Source organism: Rattus norvegicus, chromosome 3, assembly GCF_036323735.1.
Source record: "Rattus norvegicus strain BN/NHsdMcwi chromosome 3, GRCr8, whole genome shotgun sequence".
NCBI classification, from domain to species: Eukaryota; Metazoa; Chordata; class Mammalia; order Rodentia; family Muridae; genus Rattus; species Rattus norvegicus.
Genome location: NC_086021.1, coordinates 23,455,077 through 23,471,183, shown reverse-complemented (window position 1 = coordinate 23,471,183; position 16,107 = coordinate 23,455,077). Strand labels below are relative to the sequence as shown.

General features: G+C 44.5%; 1 pseudogene; it reads right to left on the bottom strand.

The window, feature by feature from the left end:
* LOC120101882 (uncharacterized) overlaps nt 1-16,107 on the bottom strand; it is a 48,793-nt pseudogene that overhangs the window by 20,139 nt on the left and 12,547 nt on the right.

Below are 16,107 nucleotides of genomic sequence, written 5' to 3'. Positions count from 1 at the left end.
CTAATGGTCATTGCTATTCAAAGAACTAAAGGGACCAGCTTCATGCTAGAGGTATACAGTCACTGCCACTGGGAAGACTGGGGAGAACTTTAGGGGTGCAGCATTTCAGCAGGACCCTAAAACTCCATGAGTTTGTGCCTGTTGAGAAACTGGGGCTAAAATTCATTGGACACTCCTCCACTTTCATGATGGAATATGTACCGTGACCTAGACTCTCCACCATCCAATGGGACTTACAATGTGTAGAGTTCAATGAAAGCAACACTGTGTGACTGTGAAGGCCACAAAGGGCAGATATGCAGATGTATGGAAAAGTGGAGTCAAGGTTTCATATACCAGCGGGTAGCCTCTAATTGGCTGTGTAGTTGAGGCTAGCCTTGAAGTCCTGGTTCTCCTGCCTCCACCTCCTGAGTGTTGAGATTACAGACATTCACCAGAAATCCAATGGTGATCTTATATATACCTACTTTAGAACAACAAATCCTCAGTCACTGGACCTCTGAGAAGGCTACTGGGAGAGCTGAGTCTAGAATAAACAAAAGGTTCAGGAGCCTCTGAGCCAGGCTTTCTGGGAACCCAAGAGCAGCAGAGGAACAACATTAAAAATGTACAAAGTGACAGTAGACATAAAGTTGGAAAGGCCAAACCATCAGGTAGGAAGCACAACTGGAGACAGGAAAGTCAGTGTGTCTAGAAAGTCTACTCTCAGAACCCAGTGAAGCTCCTGGCTTCAGGCACCTCTGAACAGCCTTTTCGTTGTCATCTCACACTGTGACCCTTCAACACCATTTCTCACGCTGTGGAGACCCCCAACCATAACTTTATTTTTGTTGCTACCCACAAATATTCATTCAAATGGCTTCTGTACACTTGATACAGGTACCTGTTGTCTGTCTTGTACTGGAAAATGAAGACATGGCCTATACCACCAAAGGAAGGGCTGAAAACTTATCCAACGTCTCAAGAATGAGGCTCTAGACCCTGTGGTGGACTAGCTGACAAAATGGTGACCCCATTACCACTGAGGGAAAGAAAATTCTCTCTGTCCTCATGATGCCCAATTCCCAGGACTGATGAAGGCACTCAAGGAGCTTGAAGCCAATACCAGACTCTTTCTGGGGCACATGTATAAAGCTTGTTACCCCCAAATCAATGCACAAGTTCCTGTTAGTAACCCAGCCTGTCCACTCAGTATAATTAGCACCGAGGTCATTGTGCTCTTACCCACAATTATGTACACCTTATTCTGGTTGGCTTTTTGCTGAGGGGAGTCTAGCCCCATATTCAAGATCCTCCTGACTCAGCTCCTGGAACACTGAGATTAAAAGGCATGTGTCACCATGTAGGGTATAATTAGGAAAGCATTTTTTTTCTATTGGACATGATGTGGTATTATGGATTCCTTTCCTTTCCGTAGGCTAGTGTGAACCTCATCAAGTAATCTAGACTGCTCTCAAACTTACAGCAATCCTTCTGCATCATCCCCAAATGCTGAGATTACAGACATAGGCCAACACATCCAGCTTACCTTTTAAAAAACTTACATTTATCTACTCATTCCTTTCTTTTTCTGAGACTGAAGATAAAACCTAGGGCCTTGCACATGCTAAATATATATTCTACCTGACAATGAGCGACATCTTCAGCCTTTGGGGATTATTTTAAATGAATATAGAGTTCACATAACACAAGTCACCCTTTCAATGTGTCTAATTCAATGATTTTTATGATACTTTAAGAACATACAGCATTACCTTTCTCTATTTCTAGAAGGTTTTTATTACTTCCCAAAGCCTTTGCCCTTTAAGCTGTCACTTGCCATCATCCCCTTCCCCCTTTTTGTTTGTATAGGTGTGAGATCTCTGACCATTTCATGTAAACAACACTGTCAGGATTTGCAAAGTGTATTTATTAAAATGTTGCTGGGAACATCGAAGAAGTAAGAATAATTTGTACTAATCTGAAAGGGGCTACTGGAAGGTAGGTCCTGTGCTGAGCACTTTAGACACATTTATTTAATCCTGATAACTGCCACACCAGGAGAAAAGGGCCATCATCCCCATGGTATTACTGAAGAAACGAATAGTAATGTCCCCAAAAGGTTGCTAAAGCCTTTGGAGCTACATGTTGCTTACGTAGGACCAACAGTCCTACTGTTACTGAGCAGTTCTTTTATTTTGTTTTAAAACTTAACATATAAAGTAATGGGCTTCATTATGACATTTCATACTTCACTCATGCTCACTGTCCCCATTATCCACTACTTAGTCTCCCTTCTGATTTCACATCTGAGAAAAAGGTTCTATTTATCTTTTCCCTATTAACCTCCTCTTTTTCTTGCCACATTACTACTCCCTTACCTCTTCTCAACAGTCCTGCTTTATCTTCATGTCTTATGCATATAAATATATACATGGATCCACATATAGACTTAGCACATGAGGGGAAAAACTTGGGTATTTGTTTTTCGGGGTGACGTCTTTTACTTAACATGATCATATCCAGTTCTATCCATTTTCCAGCAAGGAATATAACTTTTTTTTTCACAGATGAATGAAATCCATTGTGAGGCTGGTAAAATGGTTCAGTAGGTAGAGGCACTTGCCATCAAGCCTGATAACCTGAGTTTGATCCTTGGGACCTGTAGGGTGGAAGAAGACAATCAACTAAAGAAACTTGTCCTTTGACTTCCATGTGTACCCTGCAGTGTGACTAGACATATATACCCTAATAGTAAAATAATAATAAAAAGAATGATAATGATAATCATCTCAAAACTCCATTATGTACATGTATGTACCACATTGTCATTAGCTACCTGTCAACTTCTGGGAGTCTAGACTGGTTCCATACCCTGGCTATTGGGAATAATCACAAACATGGTGCACAGCTATCTTCATGGTCTGTTGACTTAAGGTCCTTTAGGTACATGCACAGGAGTGGTGAAGCTGAATCATATGGGAGTTCTATTCACAGATTTTGAGGAACCGCATGCTAATTTCCACAGTGGCTGCCCCAATCTTGGGTAAGCCGCCCCCACCCCATCCTCATCAACACCATTCTAAGCTCAAGCAATTTCAATTTGCATTTCCCCAAAGACCTAGGATATTGAACATTTCCTCAAATATTTATTAGCCGTTTATAGTTTGTCCATTGAGAGCTGTCTATGTGATTGGATGGTCCTGACTATGGCAAGATAGAATTGCAAAGCAGTTTGAAAAAATTCACTATGTACGTTGAGTGTCAGAGCAGATAACTGTGGAAACCTTCCCAGGTTGGTGCATGGCATACATGTGTGTGATGCACCTGTCCTCAGAAGATGTTTCAGAAGTGGTAGAACACATTAACATTAACTCCCCTTGGTCTCTATAGAGTGACGTTTTAATCACCCTTTCAACTTTTGAGAGCTAAAATGTGTTGCTACTTCCTAGCGCCTGGAGGGACATTGGAACCCTCCAGGAGTGCCAAAGTGCTTCTGGAACCTTCTGCATGCCTTCTAGGGTTGCTCAGGTACAACCCATTGATGAGGACCAGGAACAAGAATAAAGGGACACTGGCAGAGCTCCCTGGACCCTGCTACAGAAAAATTAGGTCCCTACCTTTAAAGCAAAGATACTTCTGGTTCAGTATTCTTAGGTCAAACGAAACAAAACAAAAAGGTCACAGAGTGGCGTTCTTATCTGGTTGAACCCTGCCATTCTTTCTGACCTGTAGCCACAGTCCCCTTACTTGGAAGTGAGGATATTTAACCTAAACAGTTGTAGTGTTGATTCAAAACAAAATGTATGTCAGACATGGTGGCACATAAGTGAAACTCCAAGTCTCAGGTGGGAGAGGCAAGAGAATCAGGAATCTAAGCCTAGGTCTCAGGAAGCAGAGTCAGGAGGATCAAGAGTTCAAGGCCAGCTTTGAACACATAGCAAATTTGAGACTCTATCTTTTAAAAAAAGAAAGCAAGCAAACAAGGATGGAAGGCATACGATGGGCACAAAAACACCAGGGAGTAGTACTTGATCTAAGATGGACACATTCCTGGACCAGAGACATCTTTTGCGATTATGAGTCATTATATGGACTGATTGAACGGGTTTAGAGAACTCATTTTCAGAAAGCCACAGAAGGTTAGAAGTGGGGCAGCCTCCAGGTCTAAATGAATTATGCCGCGTGTTTTAAGTTGATGACTGTGGAGTCACAGAAGCCTGGGAGCAAACCCTAGCTGCCAATTATTCACTGTATGACTTCGCCTCTACCAGCTTCCCCATCTCTCTCACTTCAAAGCAGGAAAACCTAAGGGCATTCACAGTCTAGTTTCAACACCTCCATGCTATAAGATGCAATTATCTACCATGCACAGGGCTTTGCATTTCAACTCAGCAAAGCAAAAACAATTGACATTTACAGTCTCAGGCATCTCCCGCAGTGTTTGGGACACAAAGCTCAAGGAAAAGGTGTGCTACTGGATACTTTTCTCTACAAAAGGACACTAGACAATAAAAATTTTATCCCCAAAGGGAGACTAAAATCATGAGCCACTCTTTATCCCTGTGATTGTTTGCTTTCTTCCCTCCATAGCAGTCCATGACATAGATCTGACATTTATGCTGGGTTTCTTCCTCTACCATATTGTCATCGCAGAGATACAAGTGTTGGCTGTCTTCACCCTCTGCAGCATCAGTTCTTAGAACCCAGAACCCAGACTGGCCATCTCTCTGTAGCTCACTGAAAGGTTCTTGTACCAACACCAACAGAATTGCCTTAAGAAAACCATTTCTGCATTCATTCATTCATTCATTTATCATAATGACCTGGGCAAGGAGTTCTCTTTCCCAGTGTTCCTTATATGTGACATAAACCTTGCTAGAAGTCAGTGCTAAGGCCAAGTTTGGTTTGCCTAAGCCTATGTTTCTCACTGGTTGGGTTTGCCTTCATTTTTAGAAAGCTCAAAGCATAATGGTGCTTTGAATCAACTACAATTGCAGTGTTTTCTTGAAGCCATTTTTCCTCTCCTGATGTGGAGATGGGACATAATAAATGAAAGAAGACTCTGCTGGTGCATGCTTAATATGCTATTCTGAATCACCGATTGTATTTATCATAAGAAGACACTACTCAGACTTGAATGTGCCTGCAAGTTCCTGGGGATCTGATTACTATGCTAAATAGATCATTGAATCTGACACAGTAACTCAGGAGCTACTGCATTTCTAACCTTAGAGCCCAGGTGATGCCACTTAGGCCTGGTCTATAAATTGAGTTGCACAAGGTGAAAGAAACGTGTTCCCTTGATTCAAGCACAATTTCTGTGTCCACCTCCTCCACAAAATATGACCAGAGTCTCTAGAAGTGTAGGGACAGACACCAAAAGCACGTAAGATGCTGTTAAGAAGTACAAGTCACCCCCACCCTAATTTCCCTTTGTCTCTCTACTAACCCTCCGAGTTCCCGATGAAAGTGGCCAGAGAGTCTCCTGGGAAGCTCTCCAGATGCTTTTGCTGCAGGTGGCCTCAAGGCCAATTTTCAAAATGACTGCTTTTTCCAAGTTTTTTCCCAAGGTACACTGCTGGGGACAGCTGTTATCACTAATTCTTGGCTAGGACTTTAACATCCTAGTGTTTTCATACCAGCCCTAAGAAGGTCCCATCCCTCATCTTCAATTCAGAGTTGGTTCAGTTCCAGAAAATCTTAGACCCTCACCCCTAGGCCCAGAGCAGCCAGGTCTCCCTATTCCTACCCCGATGCCACACCTCAGGCCAGCCAGGTAGAGATAAAGTCGCTCATAAACAGAGCGACCCCCAGGCACCAGGGCGGGGTCCCTGGGTGCCCCAGCCCTCACGCACCTTACCTGTCTGGACCAGGATGGCCAAGGAGAAAACGAGGTAAAGGAGGAGAGCAGTGAGCCTAGCCACCATGGCTGGGAGCAAGTACAGGGCCCCAGAGGAGGACAGCTATCCCAGGAGGGCCTGAGAGGTGGGTGGGGAGGAGGGGCCGGAGAGGAGGAGCCTATCACAGCAGCAGGACCCCACCAACAGCTAGAACCACTTGAGCAGCTTGGCAGCAGTCTGGAGGTGGGACATAGGGGAGGGGCGGAGGCGGGGCTAACAGACACCCTTGGGTCGCCTGATCCGGATTGGGTGATGTGTCTACTTGCTGCCCACAGAACCCTCCCCATCCTGCGTCACTATGGGAATGTCAGAAGAGGCCTGCGAGTATCAGAAGCCAGGGGGTGAGAAACAGCAGTGGAGACTGTGCTCAGAAATGGCCACCTGTGAGACCACCACACCCTGGCCCAGAGCTTTCGACCTGGGCCTCTACATCAGTTCTCCCAGCTGCGAGGACCTCAGCACCTCAGCAGCGCTTGCTACTCCAGGTTGAAAGCTGCAACAAAATCCCTGCCTGAGACTAAAAGAACTGGTCTGTTTGTGTAGCTGCTGGGAACCAGGTGGAAGGTGAGGATCAGGGCAGGCAACAGGGAGGGTGAGCTCAGTCCAGAGTAAAAGCTGTAGGGAACAGCTCCTGATGCTTGAGTTAGGGATGGCCTTAGTGAAGGGAAAGTTCACAGCTGCTCAGTGTACTGAGACTAACAAATGCGCTGCAGCCTTTCCCCATGAATCAATCTCTCTCTCTCTCTCTCTCTCTCTCTCTCTCTCTCTCTCTCTCTCTCTCTCTCTCTCTCTGTGCAAGTGGAGTCCACCTCCCTGGCGGTGAGAATGCAGATACTCTCTGCTGTGACAACCAAAAACCTACTGCAGCCTGGAATTGAAAGCTCCCAATATGAGCAGGGCTGCAGCCAGCTCTCAGGACACAGAAACACTGCTCAGGGTGGCAGCATGGAACCTGTCTATACCATCATGCAGCATAAGCTGCCCTGGGGCCACTTCAGAGCACCTCTCCTATTCCTCTTCCTATGGGGCCTATACAACACATATACACATGTGTTTGTGTGTGTGTCTGTGCACAGGCAGGCAGGCAGGCATGCACAGACACACAAACAAATACAGACACACACACACACACACACACGCGCGCGCGCGCGCGCGCACACACACCCTAATGAAAACAATACTAAAAAGAAGAGAAATTTTCTGAGCCTTTAACAAAATCCTAATTCCTTGACTCAGCAAACCAAATCCTATATGCTTAAAGGGGAAGTTAAAATTTATTGAGAAGGGTGCTCTCTATTCAGAAAATAAGGTTCAAACAGCATCTGTCTTCAAACTACACAACAGAGCTGCGGGGGAACTCAAGTCCATCCACTACCAGAAGCTGCGCATTTCCTACCTTGAGCTGGTACTTGAAGGTCTCAGCCCCATGTCAACAGCTGCCCAGAGTAAGCCCACAGCTGCTGGATAAACCTCCGGGAGAACAGTGTTTCCTCTGAACATAAATAATAACAATTACATGTTTCTATGGTTCACACAGCTCACCAAACATTCTTTCTTAAGGGGTAGGCTTTCCCACACATGAACTTGTACACAAGAACACATAAATTTTTTTTAAATAAAATTTAAAAGTATTTTTCTCCTCTAAGACTTAAAAGCTTCCAGTTGGACAATCTCCCCCTGAATGTCTTTTTCATAAACATTCTAGCATTTAGATGTCAGCATTGACTACATTTGGCAGCTGATTAAATACCACAGATCATGTCCCTCCTGGGTTATGCTGTTACCCTAAGTTCCCAGTGACTGGTTCCATTTCAGGCCTTTCTGAGCTCTTAAACAGCCACGCACAACCTTTGACACTGTGACACATTATCATCTACAAAGTTCACGCTTCAAGAACCATGACCGATTGCAAAAGAAAACTCTCTGAAGGTTTTACATCAGTTTACAGTTTTGTACTGGGCCATAGCCCGCTCCTCAGGTTTCAGACAACTGTACATACAACCACTTTCCAATAACTGTGTGCTCTTCCTGGGCCAGGAAAATACAACCCCCAACAAAAGGCCACTCAAAAACCCATCTGTAACACTAAATCCCTTTGAGGAAATTTTTGATTCGTGCCTTTAAATCTCTTTAAATAGAAAAAACTCACACTGAATATTTTAGGAGATTGTTAGAAGAATTTGAAAGTTCTAGAACGTTTAAAAGAAATCCATGCCTTTGGCTTTAACAAAAACAAATGCTCATCAAACTTCATCAAGCAGAAAAGGAGCCAGGAGGCAAAAGCTTTTTAATGAGACTTTCTGTTTTCAGTTTCTCTGTTTTCAAGCCCAGCTGTTCACTCCCCCCCCCATCCTCCAGTTTGCTATGTTTTAAATCCTCTAAAGATTAGTAATGATGGTCTTAATTGTCTTCTGAGGAACAGACTAATGCAGGCAATCAAAACATAACATATACTAACAACAAATCCTGGCAATACGTTTATAAATGAAAATCAGAGACTTGAGGGTAAAATAAGTTGCCTTAGCATGGCCAAGATTCAAACTTGACAACAACAGTCCTACCCTAACTATTACTCTATACTCTGTTAAACACAAAGTGTTTTTTTCCCTCCTGAACTATTTCTCTAAACAACTCCTGAACCTGCAGAAAATGTTCCAGCAGAACCAGAAGGTCCTCTCTGCTAGGTTAATGTTTTTGTCAATACACGGACAGAAAAACTGTGAAGTTGAAATGCTGTGGAGAGGGTGTGACCTCTGACAGGTCCTCCTGGCAGAGATCATTGAGCAGGGAGAGCGGGGAGATAGCTGTGGGGGAGGATGAATCTAGGACCAGTTTCCCAGTCCATCAGGGTGGATGAAAAGTTGTTCCCTCTGGGCATTCCCCTGCCTTCTTCCTGCTACCTTTAGTGCTAGTGAGTCACAGAACCAGGTTAAGGTGGTTCAGGGGAGGTGAAGGCCACAGCTGTGGGGACAAGAACCAGAACTAATAGCAGACACAGGTGTCTATACCATGTTCTCTCCCTAAGGCTCTTCAGCATGTTTGCCTAAGCCTGCACAGCTAACTACCACAGTCAAAGCTAAATGGCTGTACCCTCCATCCTGCAATGCCTATGAAGCCTCGACATGGCTCACCTTCTCTGAACTTGCAAACCGAAATTTTTCATTACACTTGGGAGGAGAGCTGGATGTATAATCCAGGCTGGCCTACAATTCTCTATATGGCCTAGGCTACTCTTGAACCTAGAAAATCTTTCTGTCTCAGCCTGCCCCAGCCTGTCCCAGCCTGCCCGGTACAGGGATGGGTCCAGGAATGACCATGTCTAGTTTGTCAACTCTGCTATATTTTCTTTAAACAAAACCTCAAATGCCCAGTTTTTCAATGCACTTGCCTTGAGCTTTAGAACTCACGTGGTCATCCAGTCCTACCACATACCTCCCTCCACTCAGGGGTGGCATGTACCAGACTCGGGGTAATTAGGAAGGATTTCTCCTTCCAAAGGAGCGACAGGAACATCTGGCTGTGAAAGCACTGGCCGTGCCTCTGGATAGGACTGGGTGTTTCTGTTCTTAAGGTCTTTCCTGCCTGGAGTTAAGAAAGCTGCATCTGCCTGTGGAAGAGCTGGGGTTCTGGTGCCTACTGGATTCAAAAGCAATGCTGGGTCCTTGAAATCCAGGACCTCTACCTCTCCCACAGGTGGCCCCTGTCTGATTTGACGGACCAAAGAAGCCGATTCTGTTTCCCGGTAGGATGGCCAATTACCAGGTGCTGGGTGTAGCAAAGGAGAAGCGTGATCAGAATCTGGAGACGTGGTGCCAACATTCACAAAGCTGAAATTACCCTTTGATTTGAAAGACACATCAATACATCCATTCTGCTGTGGCCTTCCAGGGCCTCCCCTGGTTCAATTGGTGGGTATTCTACATCCTCTCCATTCTCATTGTGATAATTGCAACTGTCCTCAGTACAGATCTCCAGGGCTGCAGCATGGTGGAAGGAGTGCTCCAGCGCTGAGGAGCAGGCTGTGGAATGGTCACCTCTGACCGTGGCTGGCCAGACATTGTCCAGGGCCAGCCTGCTGCTGATGTGAAAAGCCCACGCCCCAGGAATCCCCAGGTTGCTTAGTCTAAGAACAGAGGAAAGAGTGGATTGTAACCAGTCCATTCATCCTCCTTCACAATTCATATTGAAATCAAAAGACTTTAACGATCAAAGTCAAACTTTCCATGCTATGTCAAACAGAAGCAAAGCTTCTAAGTAACTGAGATAAATACCATACAGGAACTTTGTTATAAGCTGCCTTTTGTCTGGCATTGTGTATGGAACACTAAGCCATCAGGTTATATGTCTGCTTCAGAAGCCCGAATCAAATATTCTGTCAAAAACCTGGCTGTCTTGAGAGCAAACATGGAATGCAAGAATATTTTATGCTTTCTCGACGTGAATGAAAACTTAAATCGGACTCAAGCTTACTTAAGCTTAAAATTCCTAAAACACTTAAATAATACTGATTTCTACAAGCCGTGCCTACACCAGTGCTTATCAGTCTTCACTGTGCTCTGCAAGATAGGGGTGGTAGCTGTGCTAGATCTTAGTGAGGAAAAAGTTGGTTTTGAGAGGTTAGCTAATCTTCAGATCATACAGCCCAAAGTTGGCAAAGCCACGGCAAGAATTTCATGCTAACAAGAAACTTTGTCTTACAAACATCTCTGTGTACTCTGATTCACATGGACTAATGTATTAATGACAGAGGATGATAGATCTATCAGTACTTTTTAATGACCAAGTCTAAAACAATTTTTGGGCAAAAGTTCAACATGGGTAAGATACAAATGTATTAACCAAAATGAGGCTCAGTATTTGGGAACAGATCTTCATTTTCTCTGTAGAGTAGACCATGAACCCCTGTTAGTTCCCAAGAATCTCCTTTCTCAGAGGATGCACACCAGATAGTCCCAGCTATCCTGAAACTCGAGATCTTCTGCTGGGATGTGGCACTACTCTTTCCAGCTCAGTCACCTACTATCTCAGTGTCAATGGTACGCTTGCTGTGAAGAGGACAGCCATGTGTAAGATGACTCCTAACCCTAAGAGAAAGCTCGGGTTAGGAAGGCTCTGGAAAGCTGAAGGAACGCCCATTCAGAGCCTGCCCCACCTGTGGCCCATATATATACACACCCCGAACTAGATAAGATGGATGAAACAAAGAAGTGCAGGCTGACAGGATCTAGATGTAGATCTCTCCTGAGAGACACAGCCAGAATATGGCAAATGCATAGGTGAATGCCAGCAGCAAACCACTGAACCGAGAATGGGACCACCCCATTGAAGGAATCAGAAAAAGGACTGAAAGAGCTTGAAGGGGCTTGAGATGCAAACATGGAATGCAAGAATATTTGCCCATATGAACAACAATGCCAACCAACCAGAGCTTCAGGTGACTAAGTCACTACCCAAAGACTGACCCTGGGCTCCAACTGCATAGGTAACATTGAAGAGCCTAGTAAGGGCACCAGTGGAAGGGGAAGTCCTTCATCCTGCCAAGACTGAACCTCCAGTGAACGTGATTGTTGGGGGGAGGGCGGTAATGGGGGGAGGGTGGGGAGGGGGACACCCATATAGAGTGGGAGGGGAAAGGTGTTAGGGGGATGTTGGCCTGGAAACCAGGAAAGGCAATAACAATTGAAATGTAAATAAAAGTACCCAATTTAATAAAGATGGAGAAAAAAAATGACTCTGGAAAACGGGACCTAGCCAATGATATCAATCCTGTGTTTGCACGAAATACCAAAGCTCAAATTATCCCAGACAATGTAATTTCCTCAAAAGTCAACAATCAAGAATAAGAGGGAATGGCTAAAAAGAAGTATTAAGATCCAGTGAATCATATAACGAGATCTTTGTTCACTGGGGCAAGTATTCATCATTCTAGTCTCGGTTTCTACTGCAATAATGAAGAGAGTTGAGGTTTTCTTCAGTTCTCTATCTCTCTCTCATTCTGTGCACTGTCCACTAGCCACTACCTGTACCCAAGTGTATTCACGATACTCTGCTGTACTGGCTGGATTTCGTCACCCTGATGCAGACCTGAGAAGAGATTGCCTCAATCACACATGCATATAGGCAAGTCTGGGGGAGGGGCGCTTTCTTGGTTAATGATTGGTGGGAGGAAGAGCAGTTCACTATGGGTGATACCACCCTAGGGTATCATCTCTGGTTGTGTAAGAAATCAGGCTGAGTAAGACAGAGGAACCAAGCCAATAATAATGTTCCTCCATGGCTTCTGCTCCAGTTCCTACCTCCTTCTAGGTTACTGTCTTGCTTTAGTTCCTGCCTTGACTCCCCTAATGCACTGTGTGACCCAGGAGAGTAAACCAAATAAACCCTCTCCTCCCCAATCAGGTCAGTGTTCGTCCCTTCTGTGATTTGTCATATTCAATTGCTAAGGTTTCTTTTCATTTTTTGAGACACAGTCTCATGTAGCTGATGATAACCTTGAGCTTCTATTCCTCCTGCCTGCACCTCCCAAACACTGGGATACCAGGTGTGATACTAAACCCTGTTTGTGTGGCACCAAGGTCAAAACTCTGGGCTTTGTGTCCCCTAGGCAATGTTCTACCAGCAGAGCTTCAACTGTTGCCCTCAGTTGGTGCTTATAGAAATAAGGCCTGCAAATAAATCACACCACAGAAGACAAAACTTCAGGCGGAAAAAATGACTTAGCAGGTAAAGCCACTTACCTACAAGAGCTTAGATCTACGTGGTAGGGGGAGAATCCACGTGGTAGGGGGAGAGCACAAACTCTGACAAACTGGATTCCGACCCAGACACCTCCCCAACAGCTGTGTCCAACCCCCAACTCCCACACAGTAATGTAATTATAAAAACTGAAACCAATCAGTAAGAAGAGACCCTGGAGCCCCAGCCCATCCCACAGCAGGGTATTGCAGCTGGGAAACCTCTTGAGTTTGGAAGTGGACAGCTTCAAAGCTTCAAAGAGAAGGAAAATACAAATCATGCAAGAGTGGAGCTAAATAAATGCCTTCTAATGAGACATAAATCAGTATCCTGGCGTTTGCCACAGCGCCTGGTGGGATTCTAAACAGTTAATTTACCCTCCACACTGAGGTCGTTTATGAATGCTCACAGATAGAATTTGTCTCCTAGAGAGAAAAACTGTATCACAAAACAGAACAGCCATGCTGGCCTGCCTGGGACTAATCCCTTCCCAGGAACTACTCTCTTCCCTACCTGAATATGCATATGTTTCAGAAGAGGCCTGCAAACATGAATAATGTATGACCTCTGTTGGAGGAAGAGATTCCAGGACTAGGAAAATGTTCTTCTCCTTGGAGGGGTACAGCAAAGCATCCAGAGGGAGCTAGGACCATGATCCTGAGCTACTTTAGTTTTCAAATGTTGTCCTCAATGCTGGGCATGTGTGATGCAATGTTTCAACCCTTAAGACAATGATACTCACAGAATCTGGAGGAAAGAAGGCTAGGAGACAGTGTTAAGTATGCAAACACTGAATGGGAGGCAAAGCCCATGCTGAAAGGGGAGGTAGCAGAGTTGTCACTCAGAGTAGTGGTAGTATAATTCTGACTTGCATTTTATGTTATTCCATGGTCTGTAGTTTGTCTCATTTTATTAAGCGTGAGGCACACCAAATTTGTCAATCACTCTGGTCATGTCTCACGCTGCTCCTTTCTGGCACACGCCTGTGTCTTAAAAATTGTAGTATTTCAAGCACTCAGCCCTCCTTCCAAGGGGCTCTAGGTACAACCTGGGGAGAGAGAGTCTTTAAGCTAGAGGGTAAGAGGTTAAAGGAGAAAGGATAGAGGCCAACTGCTAAGTCTGTTCTAGAGTCTAGACTACACAAACTAGGGTGAGATGGAGACCAAGACCCGGTATGGATCACTGAACAGGAGGGGACACTTGTATGTAGAACCCTTGGAAATAAGGCTGAGTGCTTGAAATACTATGGTTTTTTAAAGGCAGAACCCCTGGACACCAACAGAATCTGGGAAGGACCAAGAATGACAGAGTATTAGAATGAGAATTGGTACCTGCATAGCCATAAGAAGCTGCTGTGCGTGTGTGTGTGTGTGCCCATGTGTCTGTGCCTGTGTGTGTGTGCAAAAAGCATGTGAGGAGGAAGATGTGTTTCCCTACTAGAGCCATAAAGGCCTTCATACACGTGCTCACTCACACATGCATGCACATGCACGCACGCGCATGTGCTCGTGCGCGCGCACACACACACACACACACACACACACACACACACACACACACACAAACACTGTCATCCATTCACTCCGGTTCTTCACTGTCTTTTTTGATGCTTTCCAGAAATATCAAAATTGCAGGAGAGGGGCAGAGTGAGCAGTAACCGGAGTGACTGATAAAATGAACCAAAATACAAACAACCAGGTAACATGAAATCCAAGTAAGAAATACCCTATCTACTCTGCATAAGAGATCACCCCTGTATCCATACTTCAGAGCTGTATTGACTATGGCTCGGCCATTTGACTCTGACATAAGCAACTTTCATAATTTCGGTAAGACTATTGGTAAAACTGGGAAGATAGTTATACTTACCGCCTATAAGTTGAGAGAGTTTTAATTAAGATAATATCTGCAAGGGTTTTATCACAATGCTCTGCAGATAAAGTGATCGGCAAATTTTTGCTCTGTCACTCTATCTGCCCAAGATCTAGTTTGACTGAGAAGCAACTATGGGAAGCCACAAAGTAACTACTGTGGGCTAAGCTAGTATTGCAAAATACAAAGACAAAAGAGCCCACCTGAAGTCAATAGTCTCTTAGGAGCACCAACTGGACAGACACCTGCAGAATAGCCTATTGCAGCACTAGCAGAATAACCCGCTGGGGAGACTAAGAAATGGATTTGTCTCTGGCAACGCTGTGGGTAAACCAGTCAGCATGATTTCTGGTGATGGTGCCAGGAGAAACCTTAGACGACTAAAAGCCTCATCTACCTCCCCCCACCCATTATAGTACTCATAATTTAATCCTTAACAATACCCGTTTGAAAGACTGAACCATGATGCCTCCTATCCAGAAATCATTAACCTGAAAAGGGTCCACTGAGGCAGTTAGTTATGACTGGATATTTTTATGTAGCCCCAAGAACAATGTTTTTCACAGCAAGCCCCAGTAGTTCTGCAAAAACATATAATCACTGCTGGTTCTGTTTTCTATGGCTGACAGATAGTGCAGGAAAAAGAAAGAATCTTTTAAATCTTGGACAGCCTGAAGCTCCAGAGGTCCAGCTTAGCTCTTGGTTTTCAACCAGCGCCTTTCTTAGAAGCCACCAAAGGTTATTATCAAATGGTTTCTGGCCACTAGAGATAGTGTCCCTCCTAAATGTCCTTCCAGTGCATAGTACAGTCACACACTCCACAATACTCACTGGTAGAGATTCTTCACCAACTGCTCACTGTTAGTAAGGCTGAAATACAGGGCTTTTCTCTTCATGTCATCTGCTTCCCCTTGGCAGAATCCCACCTTAGCAGGAAGCTGCAGCTGGACACTGTAGGATTCTTTGGGGTGAGTTCCAAAAACTGAAGACCATTGGCAGGATAGAGAAAGAGGGCATAGGAATCACATTCATCGGATGCCAGAACGGCCTGGAAAGTGTTCAGCTGTGGACAAAAAGGAATTGCAGACACCCTTAAACAAAGAAATAAACAAAAGAAGAAAATCAGAACACAGGTAAGGTGTTCCAACAAGGGGGCGGAGGCCAGATCCTTTTTAGGATTTCCCCTTGTTGGTTTTGAACATAATCTCCTTTAGAATCCCCTCTTCAAATTACAAATATACTTTTGTAAACCATGTGTTATTTTTTTAATCTTTTCTACCAATTTAGATCAATAGCTAAATAATGCATAAATGAAAACTGGTTTAAAATCTTTAGGATTGTAGGGAAGAGGATGAAGAAGAACTAACTAACACTAAGGATATTTGAAAAAGCCATATGAAGGGCCAGAGAGACGGACAGTTAAGGGCACAGGCTGCTCTTCCAGAGGTCCTGGGTTCAATTCCCAGCACCTACTCGCCCATGGTAACTCACCCCTGCTTGTAACTTCAGTTCCAGGACTTCTGACAGCCTCACACAGACATACAAGTAGGTAAAACGTCCACGAACATTAAAATACAAAAGCCATATGAAAAGCTACTTTCCAACTTACAACGAACGT